This window comes from Penaeus monodon, chromosome 19 (assembly GCF_015228065.2).
Source record: "Penaeus monodon isolate SGIC_2016 chromosome 19, NSTDA_Pmon_1, whole genome shotgun sequence".
Classification (NCBI taxonomy): Eukaryota; Metazoa; Arthropoda; class Malacostraca; order Decapoda; family Penaeidae; genus Penaeus; species Penaeus monodon.
Window position 1 is genome coordinate 40,228,033 of NC_051404.1, and position 408 is coordinate 40,228,440.

Here is a 408-nt window from a genome sequence, read left to right on the forward strand (position 1 = left end):
TTTAGCAGTAGCTGTAGTAATACTAGAAGCAACAGAGTAATAACAAACAGAAATTATGAGGATAAGCATGATAATGCCATTAGGGGTAATAACAATATCATGATCGCCATCATCATTACCGATATCACTAACACCAATGCCTACATTACAACCACCGTCCATTCGTAGCCACAGCCACTCACGCCCGATCGACAGCCTTGCCCCCTCCCCCCCCCGCATTAAAACAAGCGCCCCAACACACTACGAGACAGAGATACTTACGGCTCAGCACACACGCATTCCACCTCACTAAGTCCCATTATCAGGTATAAGTCCGGCGCCCTACGAAGCTACTCACCTGTGAAATTTGGGCCCACCTCGCCCCCTCCCCCCTCAACGCTTACCCTTATCCTACACGCCTTTCGGAGA

At 49.3% G+C, this 408-nt stretch overlaps 1 protein-coding gene across 1 annotated transcript in view; it reads right to left on the minus strand.

Moving 5' to 3' along the window:
- The window catches only part of LOC119585237 (protein Wnt-5b-like), a 252,158-nt gene that overhangs the window by 133,264 nt on the left and 118,486 nt on the right, over nucleotides 1-408 (minus strand).